Below are 15,444 nucleotides of genomic sequence, written 5' to 3' on the forward strand. Positions count from 1 at the left end.
AAGTGAAGTCATACCTATTAATGTTGGTGTAGTTGGGTAAGTTATTTACAGTCTAAATCTAAAACTTAGCCCATTTATAATGAAAGGATTTGAACTAGATTAAGAGAAATGAGTCCAAAGATATAAGATCCTTGAAATAATATGCTAATATTTTCATTTTGTATACTCTTGTGAAAACGTTCATAGTATTCACCAGGTTATTAAAGTGGTTTATGAATCTCCCAAAAGGATAAATATTAAAGTAAGTGAGTTCCAAATTATTTCCTAGTGATGAAATTTTGATTATATGCTACACACTCAACCTCAGTGTGGCCAGAGTTAGGGAAATTCTTTCTGAAAAAAATTTTTTACTCAAGACCTTTGTTGTCAGAGATAAACATTTTTGTTTACCTTAGGTTAGCAAATTATACCCAAAGTAAGTAGAAGAAATCGTTAAAATGTGAGTAGAAATCACTGAAATATAAAATAATCAGTGTGAGTCTCCAGTCACGTGACAACATGGTTATTTGAAAAGATTAGTAAATTATGCAAGACAGATGGGTATAAAAAAGAGAAAAACCCCATAAAATATTAACATCAGAAATGAAAAAAGAAGCATCATCACAGAGCCTACACACATTAAAAGAACAAATAGGTGCTCTCTGATGACCCAGAGGGGAGCTAATAAGGGGTGGATGGGAGGGAGGCTCAGGAGGGAGGGGATACGTATGTAACTGATTCACAGCAGATAAACTGTTTTACAGCAGAAACTAACACAACCTTGTAAAGCATTGTACTCTAGTTTTTTTAAAAAAAGGAAAATTAGGAAACCTTACAAGTAAGTTTACACCAATAAAATTGACAGCTGAGAGAAAACTAACATAAGACATGTAAATTTTAAATAGCTTAATATCTAATAAAATAAATTTATAATTAAAAATCTATTCACAAAGGAAATTTCAGGCACAGATGATGACCTTTGTCAAACATTGGGGAAGGAAATAAAACACAAACTTTCAAGAAAGAGAGAAGGAGAATAAATTCCCCATTTCTTCTGTGACTTCTTTTTTTTTTTTTTAAAGAACAGAAATTTATTCTCACATATCTGGAAGCTGGGGAGTCTAAGATCAAAGTACTTGTGATGTATCATGAAAGTCTGCTGCCTAGGCTCTTCTATCTGCAACCCTACATAGCAGAAGAGATGAGATAGACCTCTTGAGTCTCTTTTTTTTTTTTTTTTTTCAGTTCTATGAAGATAATACTTTTTTTGTTTTTTAATTTTTTAATTGAAGGATAATTGTTTTACAGAATTTTGTTGTTTTCTGTCAAACCTGAACATAAATCAGCCATAGGTATACATATATCCTCTCCCTTTAGAACCTCACTCCCATCTCCCTCCGCATCCCACCCGTCTAGGTTGATACAGAGCCTGTTTGAGTTTCCTGAGCCATACAGCAAATTCCCATTGGCTATCTATTTTACATATGGTAATGTAAATTTCCATGTTACTCTTTTTTTTTTTTTTAAAAAAAAAAAAAAAAAAAAAACCCTCCTCCCTCCTCCCTCCCCACACCATCCCTCTGGGTCGTCCCAGTGCACCAGCCCCAAGCATCCAGCATCGTGCATTGAACCTGGACTGGCATCTCATTTCATACATGACGTTTCACATGTTTCAATGCCATTCTCCCAAATCTTCCCACCCTCTCCCTCTCCCACAGAGTCCATAAGACTGTTCTATACATCAGTGTCTCTTTTGCTGTCTCATATACAGGGTTATCATTACCATCTTTCTAAATTCCATATATATGCGTTAGTATACTGTATTGGTGTTTTTCCTTCTGGCTTACTTCACTCTGTATAATAGGCTCCAGTTTCATCCACCTCATTAGAACTGATTCAAATGTATTCTTTTTAATGGCTGAGTAATACTCCATTGTGTATATGTACCACAGCTTTCTTATCCATTCATCTGCTGATGGACATCTAGGTTGCTTCCATGTCCTGGCTATTATAAACAGTGCTGTGATGAACATTGGGGTACACGTGTCTCTTTCCCTTCTGGTTTCCTCAGTGTGTATGCCCAGCAGTGGGATTGCTGGATCATAAGGCAGTTCTATTTCCAGTTTTTTAAGGAATCTCCACATCGTTCTCCATAGTGGCTATACTAGTTTGCATTCCCACCAACAGTGTAAGAGGGTTCCCTTTTCTCCACACCCTCTCCAGCATTTATTATTTGTAGATTTTTGGATCGCAGCCATTCTGACTGGTGTGAAATGGTACCTCATAGTCGTTTTGATTTGCATTTCTCTGATAACGAGTGATGTTGAGCATCTTTTCATGTGTTTGTTAGCCATCTGTATGTCTTCTTTGGAGAAATGTCTATTTAGATCTTTGGCCCATTTTTTGATTGGGTCATTTATTTTTCTGGAGTTGAGCTGTAGGAGTTGCTTGTATATTTTTGAGATTAGTTGTTTGTCGGTTGCTTCATTTGCTATTATTTTCTCCCATTCAGAAGGCTGTCTTTTCACCTTGCTAATAGTTTCCTTTGATGTGCAGAAGCTTTTAAGTTTAATTAGGTCCCATTTGTTTATTTTTGCTTTTATTTCCAATATTCTGGGAGGTGGATCATAGAGGATCCTGCTGTGATGTATGTCAGAGAGTGTTTTGCCTATGTTTTCCTCTAGGAGTTTTATAGTTTCTGGTCTTACGTTGAGATCTTTAATCCATTTTGAGTTTATTTTTGTATATGGTGTTAGAAAGTGTTCTAGTTTCATTCTTTTACAAGTGGTTGACCAGATTTCCCAGCACCACTTGTTAAAGAGATTGTCTTTAATCCATTGTATATTCTTGCCTCCTTTGTCAAAGATAAAGTGTCCATATGTGCATGGATTTATCTCTGGGCTTTTTATTTTGTTCCATTGATCTATATTTCTGTCTTTGTGCCAGTACCATACTGTCTTGATAACTGTGGCTTTGTAGTAGAGCCTGAAGTCAGGTAGGTTGATTCCTCCAGTTCCATTTTTCTTTCTCAAGATTGCTTTGGCTATTCGAGGTTTTTTGTATTTCCATACAAATTGTGAAATTATTTGTTCTAGCTCTGTGAAGAATACTGTTGGTAGCTTGATAGGGATTGCATTGAATCTATAAATTGCTTTGGGTAGTATACTCATTTTCACTATATTGATTCTTCCAATCCATGAACATGGTATATTTCTCCATCTATTAGTGTCCTCTTTGATTTCTTTCACCAGTGTTTTATAGTTTTCTATATATAGGTCTTTAGTTTCTTTAGGTAGATATATTCCTAAGTATTTTATTCTTTCCGTTGCAATGGTGAATGGAATTGTTTCCTTAATTTCTCTTTCTGTTTTCTCATTATTAGTGTATAGGAATGCAAGGGATTTCTGTGTGTTGATTTTATATCCTGCAACTTTACTATAATCATTGATTAGTTCTAGTAATTTTCTGGTGGAGTCTTTAGGGTTTTCTATGTAGAGGATCATGTCATCTGCAAATAGTGAGAGTTTTACTTCTTCTTTTCCAATTTGGATTCCTTTTATTTCTTTTTCTGCTCTGATTGCTGTGGCCAAAACTTCCAAAACTATGTTGAATAGTAATGGTGAAAGTGGGCACCCTTGTCTTGTTCCTGACTTTAGAGGAAATGCTTTCAATTTTTCACCATTGAGGATAATGTTTGCTGTGGGTTTGTCATATATAGCTTTTATTATGTTGAGGTATGTTCCTTCTATTCCTGCTTTCTGGAGAGTTTTTATCATAAATGGGTGTTGAATTTTGTCAAAGGCTTTCTCTGCATCTATTGAGATAATCATATGGTTTTTGTTTTTCAATTTGTTAATGTGGTGTATTACATTGATTGATTTGCGGATATTGAAGAATCCTTGCATCCCTGGGATAAAGCCCACTTGGTCATGGTGTATGATCTTTTTAATGTGTTGTTGGATTCTGATTGCTAGAATTTTGTTTAGGATTTTTGCATCTATGTTCATCAGTGATATTGGCCTGTAGTTTTCTTTTTTTGTGGGATCTTTGTCAGGTTTTGGTATTAGGGTGATGGTGGCCTCATAGAATGAGTTTGGAAGTTTACCTTCCTCTGCAATTTTCTGGAAGAGTTTGAGCAGGATAGGTGTTAGCTCTTCTCTAAATTTTTGGTAGAATTCAGCTGTGAAGCCGTCTGGACCTGGGCTTTTGTTTGCTGGAAGATTTTTGATTACAGTTTCAATTTCCGTGCTTGTGATGGGTCTGTTAAGGTTTTCTATTTCTTCCTGGTTGAGTTTTGGAAAGTTGTACTTTTCTAAGAATTTGTCCATTTCTTCCTCGTCCATTTTATTGGCATATAATTGTTGATAATAGTCTCTTATGATCCTTTGTATTTCTGTGTTGTCTGTTGTGATCTCTCCATTTTCGTTTCTAATTTTGTTGATTTGATTTTTCTCCCTTTGTTTCTTGATGAGTCTGGCTAATGGTTTGTCAATTTTATTTATCCTTTCAAAGAACCAGCTTTTGGCTTTGTTGATTTTTGCTATGGTCTCTTTTGTTTCTTTTGCATTTATTTCTGCTCTAATTTTTAAGATTTCTTTCCTTCTACTAACCCTGGGGTTCTTCATTTCTTCCTTTTCTAGTTGCTTTAGTTGTAGAGTTAGGTCATTTATTTGACTTTTTTCTTGTTTCTTGAGGTGTGCCTGTATTGCTATGAACTTTCCCCTTAGGACTGCTTTTACCGTGTCCCACAGGTTTTGGGTTGTTGTGTTTTCATTTTCATTCGTTTCTATGCAAATTTTGATTTCTTTTTTGATTTCTTCTGTGATTTGTCGGTTATTCAGCAGCGTGTTGTTCAGCCTCCATATGTTGGAATTTTTAATAGTTTTTCTCCTGTAATTGAGATCTAGTCTTACTGCATTGTGGTCAGAAAAGATGCTTGGAATGATTTCTATTTTTTTGAATTTACCAAGGCTAGCTTTATGGCCTAGGATGTGATCTATCCTGGAGAAGGTTCCATGTGCGCTTGAGAAAAAGGTGAAATTCATTGTTTTGTGATGAAATGTCCTACAGATATCAATTAGGTCTAACTGGTCTATTGTATCGTTTAAAGTTTGTGTTTCCTTGTTAATTTTCTGTTTAGTTGATCTATCCATAGGTGTGAGTGGGGTATTAAAGTCTCCCACTATTATTGTGTTATTGTTAATTTCTCCTTTCATACTTGTTAGCATTTGTCTTACATACTGCGGTGCTCCCATGTTGGGTGCATATATATTTATAATTGTTATATCTTCTTCTTGGATTGATCCTTTGATCATTATGTAGTGACCTTCTTTGTCTCTTTTCACAGCCTTTGTTTTAAAGTCTATTTTATCTGATATGAGTATTGCTACTCCTGCTTTCTTTTGGTCCCTATTTGCATGGAAAATCTTTTTCCAGCCCTTCACTTTCAGTCTGTATGTGTCCCCTGTTTTGAGGTGGGTCTCCTGTAAACAACATATGTAGGGGTCTTGTTTTTGTATCCATTCAGCCAGTCTTTGTCTTTTGGTTGGGGCATTCAACCCATTTACGTTTAAGGTAATTACTGATAAGTATGATCCCGTTGCCATTTACTTTATTGTTTGGGGTTCGAATTTATACACCATTTTTGTGTTTCCTGTCTAGAGAATATCCTTTAGTATTTGTTGGAGAGCTGGTTTGGTGGTGCAGAATTCTCTCAGCTTTTGCTTGTCTGAGAAGCTTTTGATTTCTCCTTCATACTTGAATGAAATCCTTGCTGGGTACAATAATCTGGGCTGTAGGTTATTTTCTTTCATCATTTTAAGTATGTCTTGCCATTCCCTCCTGGCTTGAAGAGTTTCTATTGAAAGATCAGCTGTTATCCTTATGGGAATTCCCTTGTGTGTTATTTGTTGTTTTTCCCTTGCTGCTTTTAATATTTGTTCTTTGTGTTTGATCTTTGTTAATTTGATTAATATGTGTCTTGGGGTGTTTCGCCTTGGGTTTATCCTGTTTGGGATTCTCTGGGTTTCTTGGACTTGGGTGATTATTTCCTTCCCCAGTTTAGGGAAGTTTTCAACTATTATCTCCTCAAGTATTTTCTCATGGTCTTTCTTTTTGTCTTCTTCTTCTGGAACCCCTATGATTCGAATGTTGTAGCGTTTAATATTGTCCTGGAGGTCTCTGAGATTGTCCTCATTTCTTTTAATTCGTTTTTCTTTTTTTTTCTCTGATTCATTTATTTCTACCATTCTATCTTCTAATTCACTAATCCTATCTTCTGCCTCTGTTATTCTACTATTTGTTGCCTCCAGAGTGTTTTTAATTTCATTTATTGCATTATTCATTATATATTGACTCTTTTTTATTTCTTCTAGGTCCTTGTTAAACCTTTCTTGCATCTTCTCAATCCTTGTCTCCAAGCTATTTATCTGTGATTCCATTTTAATTTCAAGATTTTGGATCAATTTCACTATCATTATTCGGAATTCTTTATCAGGTAGATTTCCTATCTCTTCCTCTTTTGTTTGGTTTGGTGGGCATTTATCCTGTTCCTTTATCTGCTGGCTATTCCTCTGTCTCTTCATCTTGTTTAAATTGCTGAGATTGGGGTGTCCTTTCTGTATTCTGGCAGTTTGTGGAGTTCTCTTTATTGTGGCTTTTCCTCGCTGTGTGTGGGTTTGTACAGGTGGCTTGTCAAGGTTTCCTGGTTAGGGAAGCTTGTGTCGGTGTTCTGATGGGTGGAGCTGTATTTCTTCTCTTTGTTCAGTCGCGCTCCTTTCGAAGAGTTGGATTGCTTTTCTGGGTGCCTGATGTCCTCTGCCGGCATTCAGAAGTTGTTTTGTGGAATTTACTCGACGTTTAAATGCTCTTTTGATGAATTTGTGGGGGAGAAAGTGTTTTCTCCGTCCTACTCCTCCGCCATCTTGGCTCCTCCTCCTCTTCTGTGACTTCTAATTTCAAAATCCAACAAGGAAATTTCAGAAAAAGATCGCTGGCCAGCATGCATCATGAATATGGATACAAGACCCCCAGTAATTTCAAACTTCATATCAATTACTATACCTGAAAGAAAAGAGTTTAATCAGTTTAAAGTTAATTCAAATAATAGATAATATACTGCTTATGTTTGTTTCTTTTATTTGCCGCTACATAGGAATGTGAATAACTGTTGATATTATTATCCAGTTTGTAATCAGAAATGACCAGGGTGTTGTATTAGGATAGCTACTTAGTACAGATTATGGCCTCTGTTGTCTCCCTTACTACTGTTCTAATAGGCAGTTAGACTCCTGTTTCTTTTTATATAATTCATCAAGAAGGAATTTAATTTCAACAGATTTTTTTCATGATAATTATGGAAAATTATTTTTTAATTGCACATTAAAAAATTTCAAATCTACAAAAAAGTTTTAAGGATACTGTAACAGGTACCTCTGTACCATACACTTTGTCACGTTTGTTTCATCTCTCATTCTTTCCATATAATACATTTACACGTATGTATTACATATAGATGTTTTGCTGAACCATTTGAATATTACACACATCATGATGATTAACCCTTAAGAATACTTTTCAGGTATCTCCTAAGAACACAAATGTTCTTATATATAAAAATATCATTATAACAGTCAAAATATATTTGAACATCACAAGAACATTATTTAATATATGGTCCATATTTTAAGTTTTTCCAGTTGTCCCAATAATTTCCTATATATTAATAATTTTTTTAATGCTAGAAATAATGATCATATATTGAATTTCCTTATTTCTCTTTAACATAAAATCTTTCTACCATCTTTTTTCATGATATTGACATTTTTGATAACTTCAAGCCAGCTGTTTTTTAGAAAGTCCTGTAATTTGTATATTTCTTATTATTGCCTTATGCTGTTCTATGCTGTCACTTCAGTCGTGTCCGACTCTCTGTGACCCCATAGACGGCAGCCTACCAGGCTCCCCCGTCCCTGGGATTCTCCATGCAAGAACACTGGAGTGGGTTGCCATTTCCTTCTCCAATGCATGAAAGTGAAAAGTGAAAGTGAAGTCGCTCAGTCGTGTCCAACTCTTAGGGACCCCATGGACTGCAGCCTACCAGGCTCCTCCGTCCATGGGATTTTCCAGGCAAGAGTACTGGAGTGGGGTGCAATTGCCTTTTCCGTATTATTGCCTTAGATTTGTTTAAATAATATTGCCAAGAATATTGCATAACTGAAGAAATATAGTTCTTAGTAGAATATTTGCAAAAAGAGCATGTTAGACCAACAGTGAATTGTGGAGCAAATAGATAAAATGATAGAAACAGCAAAGTTTCCAAGATTTTTCTGCAGATACCAATTGTTCATTAAGAGTGTTTTGGCCTACCTTCACTTACCTTATAAATATCCTATTTACTCCACATCTTTGCCAACATAGTCAATCTGGTATTGTCAACCTTTTAAATTTTAGTCATTGTAATGTATGGTGAGATTTTACTATGGTAGTAATTTGTATTTTCCTAATGGCTAATGATTTGGAGCATCTTTTCATGGACTTGTTGGCCTTTCATGTATCTCACTTTGTAAAGTATTTGTTTACCTCTTTTGCATATATCTATTTGAGATATTTATTTTTTATTATCAGTTCAGTTCAGTCGCTCAGTCGTGTCCGACTCTTTGCAACCCCATGAACCACAGCACGCTAGGCCTCCCTGTCCATCACCAACTCCTGGAGTCCACCTAAACTCATGTCCATCGAGTCAATGATGCCATCCGACCATCTCATCCTCTGTCGTCCCCTTCTCCTCCTGCCCTCAATCTTTCCCAGCATCAGGGTCTTTTCCAGTGATTCAGCTCTTTGCATCAGGTGGCCAAAGTATTGGGGTTTCAGCTTCAACATCAGTCCTTCCAGTGAACATCCAGGACTGATCTCCTTTAGGATAGACTAGTTGGATCTCTTTGCAGTCCAAGGGACTCTCAAGAGTCTTCTCCAACACCACAGTTCAAAAGCATCAATTCTTCTGTGCTCAGCTTTCTTTATAGTCCAACTCTCACATCCATACATGACCACTGGAAAAACCATAGCCTTGACTAGACAGATCTTTGTTGGCAAAGTAATATCTCTGCTTTTTAATATGCTGTCTAGGTTAGTCATAACTTTCCTTCCAAGGAGTAAGCTTCTTTTAATTTCATGGCTCAGTCACCATCTGCAGTGATTTTGGAGCCCAGAAAAATAAAGTCAGCCACTGCTTCCGCTGTTTCCCCATCTATCTGCCATGAAGTAATGGGACTGGATGCCATGATCTTAGTTTTCTGAATGTTGAGCTTTAAGCCAACTTTTCTACTCTCCTCTTTCACTTTCATCAAGAGGCTCTTTAGTTCTTCTTCACTTTCTGCCATAAGGGTGGTGTCATCTGCATATCTGAGGTTATTGATATTTCTCCCGGCAATCTTGATGCCAGCTTGTGCTTCCTCCAGCCCAGCGTTTCTCATGATGTACTCTGCATAGAAGTTAAATAAGCAGGGTGACAATATACAGCCTTGACATACTTCTTTTCCTATTTGGAACCAGTCTGCTGTTCCATGTCCAGTTCTAACTGTTGCTTCCTGACCTGCATACAGGTTTCTCAAGAGTGAGGTCAGGTGGTCTGGTATTCCCATCTCTTTAAGAATTTTCCACAGTTTATTGTGATCCACATAGTCAAAGGCTTTGGCATAGTCAATAAAGCAGAAATAGATGTTCTGGAACTCTCTTGCTTTTTCCATGATCCAGCGGATGTTGGCAATTTGATCTCTGGTACCTCTGCCTTTTCTAAAACTAGCTTGAACATCTGGAACTTCACAGGGTTCTTTATAAATTCTGTGTGGCTTCCCTGATAGCTGGTATAAATTCTGTATTCCAGTCCTTTGTCAGATGTATTTATTGCATTTTCTTCCTATCTGTGATTTGTGTTTGTGATTTACTATTTATTTTCTTAATGGTGTTCTTTGAAGAATAAAATTTTTTAACTCTGGTGAAGTTCGGTCTATCTTTCTTTTTTTTATTTTTTGTTTCTTTTTGTGTCCTAAGAAATCTTTACCTTTGCAAGGTCACAACTCTTTTCTCCTGTGTCTTCTTTTAGAAGTACTATATTTTTAGTTTTTTGCATTTGTATCTCTGATCCATTTTAAGTTAATTTTTGTCTGTGATGTGAGATAGTGATTCATTTGTTTCCCCCATGTGGACATTAGATCATTTCAGCACCAGTTGCTGAAAAGACTGTCCTTTTCTTCCATTGAATAATCTTGTTCCCTTAGTAGAAAAACTAATTTTCCTGTCCCCTTTAGAAAACTAAAAATATGTGTAACATCTATTTCTGAAATCTCTATTCTGTCCTGTGGTGATCTGTAAGACTATTATATGCCATTATTATAGTGTTTTGATTACTGTTATTTTTATTGTCTTAAAATCATATAGTGTAAGTACTCTAAATTTTATATTCTTTAAAAAAAATTACCTTGGCTGTTCTGGTTTTTGTCTCTCTTTACAAATTTTACAATCAGCTTATCTATCATTGTAAAAAATACTAGACTATTGCAGTTACATAACACGTATAGATCTTTTCAAAGGAAACTAACATTTTAATAATATTAAGAGTTTCTATATTCTTCCTGGTTTTCTGGTTCCTTGGTTTTATTGGTTATTGAGAGAGAAGTGTTGAAATCTCTGGCATAATATCTGTTTCCTCTTACAGTTCTATCTGTTTTGGCTTCATGTATTTTGAAATTCTGTTATTTAGTCTGTAAACTTCTAGAATTGTAATGTTGTATTAATGAATTGACTACCCCTTTTTCATTATTGACCTCTTTGTTCATTGAAATATTCTTTGTTTTGAAATCTAATTAGTTTGATATTAATATTGTTACTTTCACTTTCTTTTGATTACTAATACTGTTCTTTTACTTTTAACCTTACTATGTCTTTATTTGAATAGAGGAAAGAAAAGCAATGCCAAAGAATTCAAACTAACATGCAATTATACTCATTTCACATGCTAGCAAGATTAGGTTCGTGCTGTTTCAAGTAGGCTTCAGTAGTACGTGAACTGAGAACTTCACAATGTACAAGCTGGATTTAGAAGAGCCACTAGAACCAGAAATCAAATTGCCAACATCTGCTGGATCATAGAAAAAGCAAGGTAATTCCAGATAGAGCATTCACTTTTGCTTCATTGAGTACGCTAAAGCCTTTGACTGTGTGGATCACAACAAACCGTGGAAAATTCTTAAAGAGATGGGAATACCAGACCACCTGACCTGCCTCCTGAAAAATCTGTAGCAGGACAAGAAGCAACAGTTAGAACTGGACATAGAATAAAGGATTGATTCAAAATTGGGAAAGGAGTATGTCAATCTGCTTATTTAACTTACATACAGAGAATATTAGGTGAAATGCCAGCCTGGATGAAGCACAAGGTGGAATCAAGATTGTTGGGAGAAAAATCAACAACCTCAGATATGCAGATGATACCACCTTTATGGCAGAAAGCGAAGAGGAACCAAAGAGCCTCTTGATGAAGGTGAAAGAAGAGAGTGAAAAAGCTGGTTTGAAATTCAACATTCAAAAAACTAAGATCATGGCATCCAGTCCCGTCACCTCATGCCAAATTGATGGGGGAAAAGTGGAAACAGTGACAGATTTTATTTTCTTGGCCTCCAAAATCACTGTGGACGGTGACTGCAGCCACAAAATCAAAAGGCGTTTGCTTCTTGGAAGAAAAGCTATGAAAAACCTAAAGAACATTAAAGAGCAAAGACATTACTTTGCCAACAAAAGTCCATCTAGTCAAAGCTATGGTTTTTCCAGTATTCATGTATGGATGTGAAAGTTGGACTATAAAGAAAGCTGAATGCTCAAGAATTGATGCTTCCAACTGTGGTGTTAGAGAAGACTCTTGAGAGTCCCCTGGACAGCAGGGAGATCAAACCAGTCAATCCTAGAGGAAATTTAAGCCTAAATATTCATTGAAAGAACTGATGCTCAAGCTGAAGCTACCAATACTTTGGCCACCTGATGCAAAGAGCCGAGTCATTGGGAAGGACCTTGATACTAATAAAGACTGAGGGCAACAGAAGAGGGCAACAGAGGATGAGATGGTTGAATGCCATCACTGACTCAGTGGACATGAGTTTGAGCAAACTCCAGGAGATAGTGAAGGACAGGGAAGCCTGATGTGCTGTAGTTCATGGGTTCACAAAGAGTGGGACACAACTTAGCAACTGAAGAACAACAATGATGTCTTTATTTATATATAAATAGGATTGTAGGGAGCATATGGTTCAATTTTTTTTTTAATCCCAGATAGTAAGACCATTTACATTTAATGTAACTGTTGATGTGTTTGGATTTACTGAGTTATCTTGCTGTTTTTCCTGTTTGCTTCAACTGATTTTTTTCACCCCTTTTGTTTTTTCTTTGTTTTACTCTTTTGGCCTTGTTTTGGATTGAGTCCTTTTTTATTATTCCATGTTATCTCCTTTTTTGACTTGTTAGCTATAACTTCTGTTTATTGATAGTAATTCATTGGGGCTTTACAGTACACATAGTATACACTTTAGTCATTGTAATCCCCGTTCAGGTTCTATCACACAACAGTGTACTTGCATTCTCCCCCTTTTGGCCTTGTGCTGTTTGTCATAGAGTTTTGGTGTTGTTTACTTGCTAAGTCAGTTCAACTCTTCTGCAACCCTGTGGACTGTAGCCCTCCAGGATCCTCTGTCCAGGAAATTTCCCAGACAGGAATACTGGAGTTGGTTGCCATTTCCTTCTTCAGGGATCTTTCCAACCCAGGGATCGAGCCTGTACCCCCTGCATTAGCAGGCGATTCTTTACACTGAGCCACCAGGAAAGCCCTGCCGTACATTTTACCTCTGCTTAAATTACAAGCCCCACAATACCTCAATATTATCTTTGCTTTAACCAATAAATTATCTTTTAAAGAGATTTAAATAATAAGAAAAAAGTCTTCTGTATTTATCCATGTAGTTGCCGTTTTCAGTGCTTTTGATTTCTTTGTGTTAATCCAGATTTCCATGTGACATCGTTTTCTTTTTGTTTGAAAGATTTCTCATAAAAGTTTATGTAGCACAGAAATCATGATTACAGATTCTTTTAGCTCTTTGTATTTTTGAAAAAGCATTTATTTGTTTTCTGTTTTGAAAGGTATTTCCACTGGAGGTATCATTTTAGGTTGATAGTTTTTTATTTTTAATACATTGAAGTTGTACCACTGCCATCTCAGTTGTGTTTGTAGTAAGGAATAATTTGTGATCCTTTTCTCTATTCTGTGTATGCAATGCCCTTTTTCTCTGCCTTCTTTTAAGATTTTATCTTTATCACTGGTTTGATTATTATGTGCCTTGCTGTTGTTTCTTCATGTTTTTGGGGATTTATTGAGCATCTTAAACTTGTGAAGTTTTAATTTTTTTAGAATTGGGAAAACTTTTAGCTTTTATTTCTTCAGATATATTTTTCTGTCTCTCCCCTTTCTCTCTTTTGGGAACTTAGAGTTCCCAAAAGTTGCCCAACAGCTTTGACTGATGTCTTTTATCCCTCTATTTTATTTTGAATGATTTCTGTTACTGTCTTCAAGTTTACTAATATTTCCTTCGACAATGTCTGATCTGTTATTAATCACAGCCAGTGTATTTTTCAGCTTAGACATTTCAGTCTTCTTCTCTGTCTGGGTTGGGCCCTTTGTGTATTTTTTTTGTCTCTACTTAACATCTTTATCTCTTTGAACATACGGAGTTCATGTTATCATAACACACTTTGTCTTTGCTGATTCTGTCATTTATAGAATTTTCTTGTTTACATTCCTAATAATTTTTAATTGCATGGCCAATTTTTTTTTTTTTTTTGTATTTCAATGAATACTCTTGGGTTTTGTTCTGGGAAGCAATTAAAGTACTTGGAAACAATGTGATTCTTTCAGATATTGCTTTTAAGCTTTGCTCTGTGGAGTCAGAAAAGAAGGTTGTCAAGGACAAATTTTGCCTCAGTGCTAAAACAAAAGCTTTCTGAGTATTCTGCTCAATGTGCCATGAATTATAAAGTTTTCAACTGTGGCTATTGAGTACAGGAAATATTTGGTGGCCCTCTGTGAACCCAAAGTACTGTTCTCTCTAGTCCTTTTAAGTGCTTTTTTGTCTTTTTACATTAGATAGTTTCCTCAAATGCATGTAAGGATTGATAAGTACTCCGCTGAAGATTCAGTCCTCTATATATCTCTGAAATTCTCTCTCTTTATAATTTTTTCTTTTCCAGTACTCTTTCCTGCAAACTATAGCTGCTCTCGGCTCTGGACTATGATTTTCTCCTTCAAATTGAGGAGTCTTCTGGGTTTCACCAAGCTTCCACCTCCCTGGGCCAGCCCCAGGGATCCCTGTTTTTTGTTTCCTGACTCTAATATCTTGAAAGTTATTGTTCCATATGTTTAAATTGTCTGGATTTTTAGTTATTTCAGGTAGGAAGGTAAATATAATCCCTATAACTTTGGCAGAAGTCCTGGGTTTTCTTTTTTCAGCTTTTTTTTTTCTTTTAATCTACTTACTTCTTTATATTTAAAGTGATTTTCTCACAGACAGTATCCTGTCACACAATCATTGCATTATAATGATACATTTAGACTAGGTATCAGTAAACCTTTTCTGTAAGGCACCAGACAGTAAATATTTCAGGCCTTGAAGGGAATTTGTGTCACAACTACTCCACTATGTTATTTAGTGCAAAAGCAGCCATAGGCAGTATATAAATGATTTGACATGGTTGTGTTCCAGTAAAGCTGTTTGTGAAGATTGAAATTAGTATTTTAAAAAATTGTCATGTGTCATGAAATACTATTAATAAAAATGTTTTTCAACCATTTATAAGTGTAAATGCCATTCCTAGCTCACATGAAACAATAGATGGCAAGCTGGACTTGGCCTCTGGTCTGTAGATCACTGACCCTAGTTTAGACCATTTCTCTTTAATATATTTATTGATATTGCAGCCATCTTGTTGTTTGTTTTCTATTTGTCCCATCTTTTATTTGTTTCTTCCCCTTTCCCAACAGTTTTAGATTATTTTTAATTATTCCACTTTATCTTTACTGTTGGTGTGTTAGCTGTACTTCTTTGTTTATTTGTTAACAGTTTTTCCTGTGGTTTATAAAATGCATCTCCAACTTTTCTACTCTGAAATGATATTATAGCCCTTCATATGTTATATAAGAACTTTATAACAATATTCTTATATTTTGAATCTCTGTTCTTTATGAAAATCTCGTTTTCATAGATTTAACTTCTACGTTTTATAAACCTCTCAATACATTGTTATTGGTTTTTAGTTGTCAGTTGTCTTTTAGAGGAATTGAAGAATGAAGGGGAAAGTTTTTACATGTACCTACATATGCTATTTGTTACTTCATTTTTTGTGTGTAGTTATAGATTTCTTTATGGTATC

The 15,444-nt window shown here is 35.6% G+C and overlaps 1 protein-coding gene across 11 annotated transcripts in view; it reads left to right on the top strand.

The window, feature by feature from the left end:
• The window catches only part of RANBP17 (RAN binding protein 17), a 382,268-nt gene that overhangs the window by 132,539 nt on the left and 234,285 nt on the right, over positions 1-15,444 (top strand). The window lies entirely within an intron of this gene.

The sequence above is a fragment of the Bos indicus genome, chromosome 20 (genome assembly GCF_029378745.1).
Source record: "Bos indicus isolate NIAB-ARS_2022 breed Sahiwal x Tharparkar chromosome 20, NIAB-ARS_B.indTharparkar_mat_pri_1.0, whole genome shotgun sequence".
Classification (NCBI taxonomy): Eukaryota; Metazoa; Chordata; class Mammalia; order Artiodactyla; family Bovidae; genus Bos; species Bos indicus.